The sequence below is a fragment of the Polypterus senegalus genome, chromosome 6 (assembly GCF_016835505.1).
Source record: "Polypterus senegalus isolate Bchr_013 chromosome 6, ASM1683550v1, whole genome shotgun sequence".
NCBI lineage: Eukaryota > Metazoa > Chordata > Cladistia > Polypteriformes > Polypteridae > Polypterus > Polypterus senegalus.
Window position 1 is genome coordinate 98,580,089 of NC_053159.1, and position 15,876 is coordinate 98,595,964.

General features: G+C 40.4%; 1 protein-coding gene across 1 annotated transcript in view; it reads right to left on the reverse strand.

Moving 5' to 3' along the window:
* Positions 1-15,876, reverse strand: part of LOC120531332 (double C2-like domain-containing protein beta) — a 283,023-nt gene that overhangs the window by 202,603 nt on the left and 64,544 nt on the right. The window lies entirely within an intron of this gene.

Genomic DNA, 15,876 nt, shown 5'->3' on the forward strand with positions numbered 1-15,876 from the left:
CTTGGCGTTAACAAACATATCATAACACAACATCCCACTCCTTTAGTTCACCAGCCATCCCACCAACCCCCTAGGGAAACTTTAAATATGGAAAGGTGTCAGGAAGACTTAGAAGTGGGCTGAGCATGAGCAAACTCTCATTGGCTGACATACTGTTACTGTAATAACAGCAGGTGGTTGGAGGTTCTTATGTTTCAAACGCTTGAAGGAGAATAGTGAAGGCATTTTTTTAAAACTGATAATAGTAATGCAACATGAAAAGTCTGGCCTGCTGGCATCCTCCAACTATATGTAGCTGTGCCAGGTTTATATCTAAATTAAATTAGGCCCTGAAATGAAGGGGCACAGTCTGAGATGTGTTTGTCTTACTCTGATCCAGCCCATCATTTTGATGTCGAGAAGTTCCTACTGTTGTATTTGTCGCAAGTCTTTCATTATTGCTTGTGGAATATGAATTTAGTTCACTTGGCTATTGGGCATACGATAGATAGATAGATAGATAGATAGATAGATAGATAGATAGATAGATAGATAGATAGATAGATATGGCAGGGGTGTGAAACTCAAGCTTATTGACGGGCAAAAATAACACTTTACATACACAGCATGGGCCGACAAAGATCAACTATTGTGTTTCAGTCTGGGTCCCCCTCCTAGATGGGATTCAAATTCATGGTTTAGGTCTGTTCTGTTCAATTTTGATTCTATTATATATGTTAATATTAATTTTTTTGATTACCTGCATTATTCTTTTAGATTTTGCCTATGTAAGTAAAATGTCTGGATTATGTTCTGTGGGTGGTTCCCCAAGAGGCGGGGTCACCTTCCAATCACAGGCAAGAATTGCTCTCCACCATATAAATCTAGAGGATCTGCCATAGTTCCTTGTGGTTCGTTTTGAATGTGCTGGGGAACTTTTTTTGTAAGCTTCTGTGTTTTTGCTACACTTTCTTTTGTGAATTATTGAATTTTTGACATTTTAAATTTTGTTTTTTTGATGATTCTTTCTTTCTTTTTCTCACCTGATCCTCTCTCTTCTTGTTCCTCTGAAGTACAACTGAATGCCCTGCCTTCCACCAGTCCACCCACTTATATCACTTCCTGCCAACCCTGATGACATCACTTCTGGTACCCAGAATTCACTTTCCTGCCAGATCAGTTCCTGTTTCAGCTGCCCTGATTCCACCTCTTCCTCCTATCCACCATATTTATAGAACATACTCACCTTCCTAGTCCAGTTCAGTTGTGAACTTTAAAGACGTATTTCTTTTGTTGTGCTGATTGTTTCAGTATAAGGAGTGGCCATCCCCAAACCTTTTTCTTGTCTGCTGCCTTATTTTTTTACCACACACTAAACTTCTTTATGATAAGGTGGTGTGTCAGGTTCTTCGCACTTTTTCTTGTCAGTCATTACAAGCAGCCAGTTTCCATTCTAACCACAAGTTAGTAGCTGTGGAGCGCCGTACTTCACATATAAGGATGACCAGACACTGGTTTTGTATTTTAATGTCAGGTGTAAATGTAATCTGGCTAAATTATATACAAGTACAAGCTATATATGAAATACATGTTAAAGGGGTTGCCATGTTTGCAAAGATGGACAAAATATATTTTAAAATGTTCACTTTTGTATTATTCTTTAGTATACCATTTTATTCAGTGCTTTAAATATATGTTTAATTTTCCCGTCAAAATCACTTCTGAAAATATGTGTGACTCGTGATGTTTGCCAATCTTGAGCTGCCTTACAGAGGAACATTCCCAATGTAATTTAGCATTAGGAAACCATGTCTGCTAGAGTCACATATGTACTTTAAACAAGCAGGCCCATCCTGTCTACTTATGCTTTTGGTAGCACAGTTGCTAAGTTATATATGTGAGAGTTATTTACCACTCTGTAGTGTTACTTGTAGTTTGACATCAGTTATTCAGCTATCTTAAAGTATTTGTGTGTTGATGTTGACTTACCACTCAGCTGTTGTTGCGACTATAGTTTATATACAGCATACTTTCATATGCTGTTGATTTACTGTATGAGCTGAGTATTATTTGTTTCTCTGTTTTGTAGTTTCACATTTACTCTTTATTAATAAAATTGGAGATTTGTACACCCATTGTCAAACCTACCTCCAAGCTTCTAATTTGATAAAGGGATCTGAATATCAAATATAACTCAATAAAGGGATCAATATAGGAGTCTTCAGAGAAGCTAATGGTCATTGCATGCTATATGTAACACGTTTATAATATGGAAGAAGAGGGCAGCTCTGATAAGTTTTGAGGGCCTCTGCTAGCTTTGAGTTTGACAGCCCTGCTATATGGGAGCACAGTTTATGTGAGACCAATTCCAGTTTTCAAATGATCATTTTTTGAACTGAAGTTGTTAGTAATAAATGCTGGACTGTTCCATAATTTAGAGGTAATTTCATTGGCTAACCCTGAGATCATTTATTACTGTACAATTAAAACTGCTAAGCACCTTGGCCTTGAGATTCTAGAAGACTGTTCTAAGATGTTTGATACCTCCTCTCTAGAGCAAGGTTGATGAGCAGATAAGGTGACCTTGGAGTCATTATCTGCTGTCAAAGCTGTGAAACCCCAGTGAGTAGTTAAAAAAAGTCATTGACAATGACGTTCTCAGGTTATTATATCTGCATGTCACATGAAACCACCAAAAAGTGTATGGAGTTGAAGCTGTCGTGGACACGCAGAGTGCTTCAGGAGTATTGTCAGCTGTCTCAGCTGTGGAATGACCAATTGAGGGAAGCAGCTTGATGGCTGAGGTCTCCAGGACTTTAAACAAATCCAAATCATATTATGTGATATCATCTACTGTTAAATTCTGCTCTATACTTGTAATATTTTTATTTTACTATTATACTGTAGTGAGGATAACTTGTGCTTGTTTTGTGTATTGTATTGTATAGACCCCCTTCTTTTTGTCACCCACTGCATGCCCAGCCTTCCTGGAAAGGGGTCTCTCTTTGAACTGTCTTTCCCAAGGTTTCTTCCATTTTTTTCCCTACTTGTTTTTCCTTGTCTTCTTAGCAGTGGCGTAGCGTGGGCTTTCGTCGCCTGGGGCCGACCGGAAATTTGCCGCCCCTCTATTTAGTTATTCTTAAAAAATAGACAAAATAAAAAAGCTGCATTAAATTTTTTTATTGATTAAAAATTTACTTTTCGTATTTTTTTAATAGCAAAATCTTTTATACAATTGTCAATATCAATATGTATGTCATGTTCAATTGCCAGAATAGCTAAATTTGTTAGCCTTAACGTGGACATAGTTGATCTGAGATAATTTTGATTAATTTGAGCTTAGAGAAGCTTCTCTCGCAACTAGCATTACTGATGGCAGATGTTAAAAAAATTCTCAACATTATGACAATGTTTGGTAAACCATCTTCAAGTTTGGACTCAATAATATATTTTAATAAACTCAGAGAGCCGGACCTAATGAGTTCTTTTTTACAGTCTGGGTCTGTTGCAGCTACAAAAGCTTGTAGACGTACGCGCTCAAGTAGAAATTCTTCTTTATTAATGTCTTGAGCAGCTTGGTCTAAGTTAAGCTCGTCCCTGCTCAATATCACTTCAGGTCTTAAAAAATCATATTTTTGCGCTAGATTTTGCAACTGTTGGAATCTTTCTCGAATTTCAGCAGATACTCTGTCTATTGAAAATTCACTTAGGTAGGTTTTATCGTCACTAGATACTGTCGTAGATTGACTCTACAATGCGCTGTAAAAACGTCTGAGAAAATTTCTATTGCACCACCTGCTTCACCTGCCACCCTTTCCGCACCGCTGTCTGCTTGGCTTGAATCAGGGCGGGCGGGAATTTGCAGTTTCAAATATGCCTATATTTTTTAAATTTAAATATCATGGTGATTGCCGCCGCCTTTTGATACGCCGCCCGGGGCCATGGCCCCCTCGGCACCCCCCTCGCTACGCCACTGCTTCTTAGAGAGTCTTAGGCTGTGGGGCTGTCAAAAGTCAGGGCCTGTTAAAGCCCATAGCGGCACTTCTTGTGTGATTTTGGGCTATGCAAAAATAAATTGTATTGTATTGTATTGTGAGCACCAAAAAAACAGATGAGGAAGGGCAAACTACCAGAGGAGCCAAAGCAAAAACAAGTAGCTAGAATTCAAAGGTGAAAGACAAAATAGAACAACAGATTCAGAAAAGGTTCATAACTAAAACACAAAATCGTACCACAAGAGCCTTGTTGGAATAAAGCTAACTATTGCTCTGAAGGTCAGGAATTTTGCATCTGCCGAGGGATAATTCATATTTCAATATGCTGCTATATTTATAGTGTAACTTCTGCTAGATCATCTGCGTGACAATAAGAGGCTACAAAACCGCGTTGGGTAATTAAAGAAAACAAAGAGATTAACAAAAATCAACTTTTAAACTTCAAGGCAAAACATGAAAGCAGTACCAGACATGAATTTCTGATTTGTTAAAATCCTAGAATAGACAAATAACATGTGTAATGCTTCTTAATAGAACTGTTGCATACTGCACAGCACATAATGTGCTGCTGTAGGTATAAAAACAAAACAATGGCTGAAGGACAGTATGGTGATGTGTAGGTTCAGGGTTACAGTCATGCCTTAAATCCTCTATGTGGCAGTGAATACCAAACCTCCATTATTTTAGCTTGTCAGTGCCATAATGAACTATGCATACCATAGGCTGTCTTAAGCTGCTGTGCACAACACTATGGTTTCCATATGCAGGACATCTAACATGAGAATTAATTGTTAAGACTAAGCATAAGTTGGTGCATCAGTAGGATCTTTCATGACCTACTGATTATATTGCTGAAGACAGAGCCTCACAAGGAAATGCTTATGTAAGCTCTTGTAACAACTGTGAGTGTTGAAAACAAGAGAGCAGGAGATAAACTTTGTCCTCCTGATGATTCACATCAGTGCAGAGAGGTGCTGCAAAAAACTGATCCTTAGCACAGATCAGCTGTTATTTATGCCCATCCTGGTGAGAAGCTCAGCTTTAAATAATATCAAACTCAATGGAGGAAGCTGTGAGAACTTCACGTACAAGGTAGCTACAGGGTGTTCCAGATCTAATTATGCAGATCGAAATTGTCTGGATGACTTTGATTTATGTGGGGACGATTCCGGTTCGACGCAAAGACAATTCTTCATGTCGTCAGTTTGCACAGTTCTCGATGGTCCGGGATTTTTTGGGTGATTTTCTATGTAATAAGCTTAGTAAGTTATAGTGTAATGACAATTGCATAATTAGATTTGGACCACCCTATATTTCACTGGGTACTAGACAAGGCTCATGCCAGTCTTGCCCTCTCTCCAATTAGTTTGGTCAGTTAAGTGGAACTCAATAAACAGGTTTCTGAATTCTATTCTATAATCATGAAATGAGAGCTCACTGTATTACGTCTTATGCCTCAAAGGGACCATTGTGATCAAAATAAGTCAGTATAGGAGAAGTAGTGGGTCCATTAACTCTATCAGAATGAAAAACACAGCCATGACACTTCTGCTCTGAACATAATGAAGTGTAGAAGTGACAACTGAATGATGTGACAACAACTGTGTGCTGTCATTTTAAATGGGGCCAGCAGAGAAGCAAAGATAAAAACATTAAGAATGGCTTCCATATTTAAATGAAGGTCAAGAGAACCTGAAAAGTTAGGCACAGTTCAACAAAGTCAGTCATTTGTCTTCATGAATTGTAAGGCAGCATCTGTCATTTGCCAGTGTTAATCGTGAAAGGTGGTTTAATGTCATCCTCATATATTAAATGTCGGAAACAGAAAGCTCATCACAGTAGCAGTGGGCTAGAAGTACAGTACTGTGCCAAAGTCTTATACCATCCATGGAAATTATTTTTAAAGTTAGTTATCTGGGCAGTATTTGACTGCAAAAGCGCTAATGATGTTAGGGTAAGTAGAAATTAACATGGATAAAATAAAAATAATGATAAGAATTTTTGTGTTTATGAAACAAGTCTTTATTTTGTATGGCTTCCCTGAGAATGAAAAGAATAAAAATGATTTTTTCAAGTAGTGCTGTGGTAAAAACTTCCAAGTGTCTTGCAGGATTTATAGAAATATTCTTTTGACTTTGCCTGCTTTTTGTTGTTTTGTCTCTCTGGGTGACCCCACACTGCTTCAGTTATGTGGAGATTGGGGCTGTGACATGGTCAGTATAATACTGTTAGTCTCTAAATATCCATTCCAAGTAGATCTTAATTGTGTTTGCAGTTTGTTTGGAGTCATTTTCGTACAGAACGATGATGTTTTTGCCAGTAAGTGGTTTTCTTAAAGGAACGGGATGATCAATGAGAATCTATTTATTTCTCAGCATTCATTATTCCATCAACTTTAAGAAGATCCATGCACCACTGACCAAAAAAAGCACCCCAGACCAGAACAGAGCCACCAATATGGTCATTTTGCAAAAGTAAAGTGTCTTGTGGGAAAGGGAAAGAGGGAATCACCATATATGAAGCAATTTGGAGCAGACACAAATCTTAGTCTAAAGCAGGCAAATGTCAGAATACCATATGAGAGACAGAGTGAACCAATTGTTTGTGTAAGTCAAAATAACATTGCAAAGGCTCTCACGCAAACTAGATTTATTTGCCCCTAACTCACATCATCTCATGACAAATTAATGTGCACCATAATTGTGAAAAGATTTGACAAATACCAAATGAATCCTTTAAATCACCCACACACCCCATGACCGTCAAGTTTAGGGGTGAAGGTTTTTGCAGTAGATTTGTGCCATTGTGTCTGCTTGTCTGAGACTTTGAACATGTGGAGTCACTCAAAATGACTACAGACAAATGTCTCTTTTATAGCAGTGGGGGCACTTTACCCAAGAGAAGTGACAGATTCCATTTATCAAATCAGAAATTTTGTTTGCTGGAGTGGAGTTTTAAAGCATTAATGGAAATGCAAGATGACAACATCTTTACACACATTGGTTTGCTAAAATATTGCCTCCTTACTTTTTTTTTTAATTGATCCCACGATACACACACTCCATGTCACTGCAAATAAGAAGAATGTCCCATTACACCACTTGAACTCTTGGAATTGATTTCCAAATTGTGCATTGCTAAGTGGTGTTATCTAACAAATACAAATACAATATGACTTCTTAGGAATACACCTGCTTAGTGACCTAGTCTAGCATGTAACTTAATTTTACATACAGAACTACAGTAATAGGGGTTATATGAATAATACTAATTAAAGAAACATTCACGTTAATAAAAAGAGTTATAAAAATGTTTAAATCTAAAAGTGCAGTATAATTCTGACTTCCTGTGTTTTATTCATTCGTTCATTCATTTTTCACCACTTATCCGAAGGCAGATCACGGGGGCAACAGTCTTAACAGTGAGGCTCAAACGTCCTTTTCCCCAGCCACACTTGCCAACTCATACTGTGGGATCCTAAGGTGTTTCCAGGCCATGAGTGCTGGGTCTTCCCTCTGGGTCTACTCCCAGCTGGAGCTCCCAAAGGGAGATGTCCAGGAGGCACCCGTATCAGATGCCCAAACCACCTCAATTGTCTCCTCTCAATGCGGAGGGTCAGCGACTCTACTCCAAGCCTCTCCCGGTATGTCTGTTTCTCACCCTGTGTCCAAGGGAGAACCCAACGACCCTGCGGAGAAAGCTCATTTCAGCCACTTGTACCCATGATCTCATTCTTTCGGTAATTACCCAAAGCTCATGACCATAGCTAAGGGTAGGGATGTAGATTGACTGGTGAATCGAGAGCTTCGCCTTCTGACTCTCTCCCTCGTCACTACTACAGATCAATATAGCGACTGCATAGTTGTGCTCACCACTGAAATACATCTCTTGACATCAACATCCCTTTGCCCCTCACTTGTGAGCAAGACACTGGGGTACTTAAAGTCCTTCTACTGAGGAAGTAACTCACCTCTCACTCAGAGAGGACAGTCCACCTTTTTCTTACTGAGGACCATGGCCTCAGATTTGGAGGTTTTGATCCTCATCCTTGCAGCTTCATACTCAGTCGCAAACCATCCCAAAGTGTGTTGGAGTTTGCAGCCTGATAAAGCCAACAGGACCATGTCATCTTCAAAAAGCAGTGAAGTGATTCTAAGGCCACCAAACAGGATCCTCTTCCCTCCCTCAGTATGCCTTGATATCCTGTCCATGAAAATCACAAACTGGATAACAGACAAAGCACTGCCCGGGCCGACTCCCACACCCAATAGAAACACTGCTGATGTTTTTTCTGAATATGTGGGCACAACTCTCACAGTCAATATACTGGGACTAAATAGCCCAATTAGGACCCTCGGAACCACATACTCTTCCAGAAACACCTCACAGAATCCCTTCGATGAACATGGTCATATGCCATCTCTAAGTCCACAATACACATGTAGACCGATTGGGTGTACTCCCATGCTCCCTCCAAAATCCTCACTGGGTAAAGAGCTGGTCCACCATTCCACAGTCTGAATGGAATCCACATTGCTCTTCCTGGATCTGATATTCCACTACTGGGCAGAGGCTCCTTTCTAGTACCCTGGCATAAGCTTTTCCAGGCTAGCTGGAAAGCACACCTTCCTGTCCCCCTTTGTTTAAAAATGGGGACCACTACCCCGGTCTGCCACTCCAGCAGCACTGCTCGAGATGACCACTCAGCATTGAAAAGATGTGTCAGCCATGACAGCCTAACAATTTCCAGAGCCTTCAGCATTTCTGAGTTAATCTCCTCTACCCCTGCGGCCTTGCCATTGTGGAGTTGCTTAACTACCTCAGTGACCTCCCTCAGGGAAAAGTGCATTGATCACCCATTAACTTCTGTTGCTGCCTCTTCCACATAGGGCATGTCCATCAGATTCAGGAGCTCCTCAAAGTGTTACTTCCACCTCCAGACAACATCAGTCCAGGTCAGCACTTTTTCGCCCTTGCTGAGAAAAGCCTAGGAGAATCCCTGTCTTCCCTTTCTGAGTTGTCTAATGGTTTGCCAGAACCTCTTTGAGCCTGATCCCAGCTTCCCTCGGAATGTGGGAAAAGTTCTTTTGGATGTTGGAGTTGAAAGTCTTTTGATCGGGGGCCTCCCCCAGATGTTCCCAGTCAACCCTCACTACTCACTGTCTGTGTCTGTTCAGGCACTTCCCCCACCCTGTGACCCAACTCACCACCAGGTGGTGATCAGCTGACAGTTCTGTCCCTCTCTTCATCCAAGTGTCCAGAATATACGGCTGCAAATCTAATGATACAATTATGAAATCGATCATAAATCTTTGGCCTAAGGTGCTCTGGTACCAAGTACACTTATGAGACACCATATGTTCAAACATGGTGTTTGTTATGGCCAAACTATGCCTAGCACAGAAGTCCAATAACATAACACTGCTCGGATTTAGATCAGGGAAGCTGTACTCACAATCACATCTCTCCAGGTGTCCCCATCATTACCCATGAGGGCATTAAAGTCTCCCAGCACAACTATTTAGTCCCCAGCTGGGACCCCTTCCAGGATTCCCCTTCTACTGACTCCAAGAAGGCCTGATACTCTGAACTGACATTTGGTGCATAGGCACACATTGCAGTCAGAGTCCTCCCCTTCATGACCTTCAGCTACAGGACAAACTCCAACATGTTATCGACCAGGCAGGGATTCAATAAGAAGCCCACTCCCGCTTGCTGCCTTTCCCTCAGGCAACTCCAGAGTAAAGGAGAGCCCAGCCTCTTTCAAGGGATTTGGTTCCAGAACCAATTGAATAGATAAATGTAAGCCCAACTCTATCTAGCTGGTAGCTCTCCGCCTCACACACCAACTCTGGCTCCATCCCTCCAAGAAAAGTGACATTCCACATTCCAAAAGTCAGTTTGTGTGTCTGGGTTCCCGTCCGTCAAGGCCTCCACCTACAGGTGAAATACAGGTCTTTTGTTTATATATTGTTAAATATGCTTATATATGTATATGTATCTAGACACCAGGCACAAGTTCAGCACACTACACACATTTATTTCGTGGGGAGGCGCTCTCGCTCGCTCCACATAGCAGCACAGTACAAAACACAATACTTTCTTTCTTTCTTTTTCTTCTCTTTTCTCTTTCTCTCTTGTCCTCCACTCCTCCTCTCTCTCCCTCCCGATTCTGGCTCTCCTGAAGTAGTGGCAGCTGACTCCTTTTATTCAGACGCCTGAGAGTATTTCTGGTGTCCCAACAGTGTGGTCTGGTAGCACTTCCAGGTAAGGGGGAAGCCCAAAAAAGCAGCACCTGCAGTACCTCCTGGTAGCATCCCTGGAACCTCAACAGGACTGTCTCAAACTCCCATGAAGCCCTGTTTGAATTGGTGGCAGTGTAGCAACCCCTTGGGGAATAACACAGAGGGAGATAAAGCCCTGTGCATGCTCTCTCCCCCAGTCCTTCCACTATAAAAACATCCTGGCTAGGTAAGCATCCTAGCCATCTGCAACAATATATATAAATGTATATTTTTTCCACTGAGCCATTAAAGCAAGACTAAAAATAAAACAACCAATCACTTCAAACATGTTCTTTAAATGTTACATATTAGGCCAGCATATCAGTTGCCCCACCTGTTTAGTCAACAGGACTTTGGTTTGACTCATTTTACTTTCTACACCCTAATGGATGTTTGCCTGGAAACATTGCATACCAGCTGTCACACTTGTGCAGTCGAACGTATGATGAGCTTATGCAAACACTTGGAGCACTGAATTATTAGGGCAATCCAAAAGAGTAGTCAGACAGACTAGGTCAGAAATTCAGTGAGGTCATCAAAAATAAAGGGGCCATTAGAAATCATAATGACTGGGAGCAGGCAAAAGTTAAAAACAAAAGAAGAGAAAAGAAAGCCACTGTACTTTTTCTCAAGAAACAATTGGCCAGGGGCTAAACGAGCCACGTCTCAGTTTAATTAAACATGCAAGCTGCATATGTTTTGATGCTTTTTCAGACACATGCCAAGTTAATTCCCTAACAGATTCTATATAATCAAGGGCATGGTCTACACGGCCAGCCAGTGCAACATGCCACAAGCACTTTCTACATGTCAGAAGCCGTAAATTAGAAAACAGTCATATCGGACATTGCGATACCATAAGCCACCGTGACTCTGTCACTAGCAGCTGTACTCCAAATGTGCTGTTCCTTGTTGTTTTTGCGTTCAATTCATTTCAATTCAATTTCACCATCTGAAGAGGGAAATTTGGTTTGTCAGCAGGTTTTACAGAGAGACTGCAACGTAAACATTAAAACTCATCAAGAAAGAACACGGCCATCAACTCATATTTATCAGACGTAACCATCAAACAGTCTACTCTGTACACACAACAATATTAATATTACTACTATTACTACTACTACTACTACTACTACTAATATGCTCTCTTTTGATTGTAATTTGGTTTAAACAGTAGGACATTGAGGTTACCACTTTTTTATATTTGGCACCATTTACCAGATTTTCTGTCTAGGAGGTTGTATATAATTACAGCAGATATAAGTCTACAACATTTCAATATATAAACAAACTTCCATCTCATGTGATCCACATGGCCATGCAAAGACAGTCACAAAATGGTGGCAACTATCCAAAACAAAATAGAACTCATAAATTGCTCCATGGGGATTTCACCATAATAATGTTTGGAAAGGCCAAAACACACATTTTGCTGTAGCCCCTGGCAGTGGTTAGTAGCAGGCTCAAGAACATAGGTTGTACATTATTAGGACTGGCTCAAAGGCAAGAGGCCTACAAATGGCAAAAAGGTGTTGGCTCCTAAACAAAGATTGCCCAATGATATAGTGGTTTAGTAAGAAAACACAAGACCAACATAAATATAGGGTACACTAGCACCTCAGGGTTTCTCTTCCTCCTTCCATCAAGTCCATCCAGAGACTGTGCCAGATGAAAAACCTGTCAGCTCAGAAGCACATTGCGAGTTAGAAAGAGTCACCTGATATCCGTTACATTGCAGCTAGAATTCCCACCCTGGCTGGTCTTGTGATTCCTTCTTTATGTTCGGTCTGTTTTTGCTTCTTTTTATGTTAATAGTGTCACTTGTTGTTGTTTCTATTATTCTATGTTTTCTATTAATTTTTGTGTATTATTTAATTTCTATGTGTCTATGCTTGTTCTGTTTTTGTGTGTTTTGTGGGTGGTTCTCCAAGAGGTGGGGCCACCTACCCCTCTCTGTTAAGGGACTGCCCTCAGCACTATAAAGGCTGAGGAAAGCCCACAGTCCTTTGCAGTTCACTGAATGCACTGGTGTTGATATTTCTTTGTGATTTTTATTTTTTGTGCTTGTGTGAATTATTGGATTTCTTTTACCACAGTGATCTGTATTTATCTGCTCTTTGGCTTGGATTTTTGTCTGCACTTTGTTGTTTGCCTCTGAATAGCCTTTGCCTTTGTGCTCCTCCTGAACATTTTTGTAAAAATAAATCTTTTTATTTATGAAGATTCTATGTTCGCCCTTTTTGTAACTAGATGGTGTTTGAAGGTTCCCCCCTTCAGTGATTTTTTAAAGACATTTTTAGGACTAATTGTGTTAAGGAACTCCCAGTTCATGACAATATCTAGGCCCATTGGGTACCTGGGCTTCAAGAAAGAAGAGCTGCTATCCATCCAGGTTGTATGGGGTGTTTACCATGCCCACCTCACTTTGCTTTTGCTCTCGGCACATTTAGAACTGAAATCTATATAATGTCACAAGTAAATAAAAGTTTGAATTTGATCCTTGGCTTACTTTGAAAATTAAAATTAAAAAAGTAAAATTGTCTCCATGTCAGGCTAATAAGTTCATATGCAAAAACTAGTGTCAAGCAGTTTGGGATATTCAGGTCTACCTAGAATAGGGTCCTAAAGCAAGGAGGAGTCATCTCTGAAACCCTCTATGACAAAACAGGGTGTCTCTACTTTTATAGGTCACTTATTGAAAGTGAGCCTCACTATGCTTGTGCACACTAAATTTTATTTTTTATTTATACTTAAGAATATGCTTTAAGAATATATACTGAAATCTTATATTAAAATTCCGCAAATGGCCATTTAAATAGGCTTACTAAAAACAATATCATACAAAAAATGTATCTCATTTCATGTCTTACCTTTAGATGTCTTCAGCATAAAAGCACTATATTGTATCTACACATATGAGAGGTAATCAGAATTTTGAGTCTGAACCAAGAAAGGGATTTTACAGTATACAGTACTGATTTTGTAAGTCTCCAAATTAGTGATATACTGTATATATATACAGTATATAAAAATTAACTCCTGTTTATTAAATACTAGCTGTCCCCTGCAGCTCTGCTCACATAGTAGTGAAATGGGACTTTAAAAAAAAAAAATGTAATTCTGGCCAAGTGGAAGGTAGGTATGCACCAATGTCAAACGTTGGCACTGTATCTGATCATGTTCAGGTCTGACGGAAGAGCATCCCCCGTGTGGGGAGGAAAGCACATGGCCGTGATGTGTCTGGCAACCAGCAGCTACCCTCTAAAACAAACGTAGCTCTGATCTCTCTCTCAAAAACGTCAAACGTTACTCTTGAACAATCTGTAGATGATAATGTCTGTTGAACAAACAGGCATCGCCAGCTAATTGGAGGCAAGGTGCACTCCAACATGTGGCGAAAGGTAGAGCAACTTGAACGGAGGTTGGTGTGTGAGTGAGGAGGGCCCAACCCCCCACCACTCCACCCGCAGCCGCTGTGTCAGATTTGTGTAAATAAATCAGTACTGCAAGCAGACTATGATACTTAGCGTGATGAGAGAAGTCGCAAAATCTACCGGAATCTTCAAGCAAATTATAGAAAAAAACCTGATCTAAATCCGTTCAGCAGTTCTCTCATCAAAAGTGGACATACAGACAGACAGACGTTACATTTTTATATATATACTAGCTGCCCCCCCGCAGCTTTGCCTGAGTAGTAGTGAAACAGGACAATCTTTAAAAATCAATAAACAAAAAGGTATTGCTAGTTTGTGGCAAGTTAAGCTCCAACATGCATAGGTAGACCGAATCCCCACTCCTGATGTCACGCTTCTCCCTCCCCTCGGCCCACAGCCTCTATCTCAGGTTAGCAAACTATGGTTCTTAGCGTGATGAGAGAAAATCAACCGGAATGTTCAAGCAAATTCTAGGAAAAAATCCAAACTAAATCTGTTAAGTAGTTCTGTCGTTCGCTAGCGATGCGGATGTGAGATATGCCCCGAGGCCGGCGCATGAGTGAAGAGGGACACACCCCCCTCCCCTCGGCCCGCTGCTTCTCTCTTAGATTCACGCAAATACATTTTACCGCAAACGAGCTATGATACTTAGCATAATGAGAGAAGCACAAAATCAACCGGAATGTTTAAGCAAAAAAATGAGGAAATTATAGCTTCAAGCCAGTACAAGCAAGATCATGTGTACAATTTTATATCGTCTTATATCAAATTGATTTATTGCACTGATAAACGATACACTGAATTATTTTGGCATCCTTAGTAGTCAATTAGGGTAAAGCAGCTCCACTGCAATGCCACCACTTACAGTGTATGAGTTGCAAAAGACAGGATTTAAAGGATGTCACACCCAAACTATTCTTCAGGTCCAGTCATGGGTAACTAACCACCTCATCCTCAGTCTGAAGTTATGCCAAAGATGAAGATTTTTTTTTTTGTTCTCCTTATACAATTTCTTGTATTAGGAATTTGTTAGTTTTTGCATACCCCTCAGGGTCAGAGTGCAGGATCAGCCATTGTATGACACCCTAGGAGCAATTGTAGGTTAAGGGCCTTGTTCAAGGGCCCAGCAGTGTAGGATCTCTTTTGGCCGTAACGGGAATTTGAACCGGTAACCTTTCAGATACCAGAGCAGATCCTTAGCCTCAGAGCCACCACTCCACTCCAACCCACGCCATAAAAGTTGTGATGGAGTGATTTCCAGCATATAAGTTAATATATATTTTGTATGTCTTTATCTGTAAGCTAAACAAAGCAAATGTTATATTAGATAGTGTTTCACAAAGCATGTTTTACTTCATTGATGAGAACAGCAGTGCTTTGATGTTTACCTAACCAACCCCACAATCTTTGGGACTGATTCAGGATGTGAAATTTATGGTGATGGGGATAGAGTATATATCAGACCAGCTTGGCATGGCATTAGTTTGTGATTTGTGCGAAGAATGTTATAAAGTTGGTCACCTTGCATTTACTCCTCTCTCTCACCATCTGGCCATGAACAAGAGAAGACCATGATGAATACAACTCTACAGTTGCTGCCATATTGAAACAGGCATGTGGCCTATTTCAGTACTCCATTCAAAGCCCATGTAGTAGCAAAGCAAATTCGACTGAAGATAAGCCGAGTGCCACCTATGGACAAAAGATGCACTGCAACTTAGGCTGTAAGGGTATGGTTTGCCAATATTCATACAGTATTCTACTTCCTTAATATTTTGGGCATTTTATCAATAATGCATATTTAAATGTGCAACTTAACCCCTGCCTGTTCCTTTCCTCTGTCTAATTGTCTGAAATTATAAATGTAGAAGGGAAGAGGAAGTGATTACTACAAAATGATATTCTGTCAAGAGCAGTCCCTGACTTGACCAGATGTGCACACATTTCTGTTATCTTAGCAACACATCTTGGTAGTAGGCTGCACCTTATCTGTGAGGTATCGCTCTCTTTCTCTATTTCTTTCTCTCTATCTGTCCCTCTATCTCTCCTTCTCTCTCTCCTCCAGAATCAATCACTGTTAAGACTTGCTCGACACTTGATATATATTGAAGCTGTTTATCACCAGAGGAAAAGCAAACTTAATAAGGAAAGCAGGCTTCTGGACACGTCTCCCTTGGGACTCCT